Source organism: Arachis stenosperma, chromosome 6 (assembly GCF_014773155.1).
Source record: "Arachis stenosperma cultivar V10309 chromosome 6, arast.V10309.gnm1.PFL2, whole genome shotgun sequence".
Lineage (NCBI taxonomy): Eukaryota > Viridiplantae > Streptophyta > Magnoliopsida > Fabales > Fabaceae > Arachis > Arachis stenosperma.
This window is the reverse complement of record NC_080382.1, coordinates 67,631,639-67,632,317: the sequence shown is the minus strand read 5'-3', so window position 1 is coordinate 67,632,317 and position 679 is coordinate 67,631,639. Positions and strand designations below refer to the sequence as shown.

Here is a 679-nt window from a genome sequence, read left to right as displayed (position 1 = left end):
AGTTTTTAGCTGAGTTCTTGCAAATCTGTGACACAGTCAAGACTAATGGGGTTGACCCTGAGGTCTACAGACTGATACTATTCCCTTTTGCTGTAAGAGACAGAGCTAGAATATGGTTGGACTCACAACCTAAGGATAGCCTGGACTCTTGGGAAAAGCTAGTCAATGCCTTCTTGGCAAAGTTCTTTCCACCTCAAAAATGGAGTAAGCTAAGAGTGGAAGTCCAAACCTTCAGACAGAAGGATGGAGAATCCCTCTATGAAGCTTGGGAAAGATACAAACAATTAATCAGAAAATGTCCTTCTGACATGCTTTCTGAATGGAGCATCATAGGTATTTTCTATGATGGCCTCTCTGAACTATCCAAGATGTCTTTGGATAGCTCTGCTGGAGGATCTCTTCATCTGAAGAAGACGCCTACAGAAGCTCAAGAGCTAATTGAAATGGTTGCAAATAACCAATTCATGTACACTTCTGAAAGGAATCCTGTGAATAATGGGACTAATCAGAAGAAAGGAGTTCTTGAGATTGACACTCTGAATGCCATACCGGCTCAGAATAAGATATTGACTCAACAAGTCAATTTGATTTCTCAAAGTCTGTCTGGAATGCAAAATGCATCTGGCAGTACTAAGGAAGCTTCATCTGAGGAAGAAGCTTATGATCCTGAGAACCCTTC

At 41.2% G+C, this 679-nt stretch overlaps 1 non-coding gene across 1 annotated transcript; it reads right to left on the bottom strand.

Moving 5' to 3' along the window:
* Positions 1-206: 206 nt before the first annotated feature.
* LOC130937545 (small nucleolar RNA R71) lies at positions 207-314 on the bottom strand. The gene has a single exon (XR_009068759.1). It is a non-coding gene; the product is annotated as a small nucleolar RNA R71 (small nucleolar RNA).
* Between the last annotated feature and the right edge of the window lie 365 nt (positions 315-679).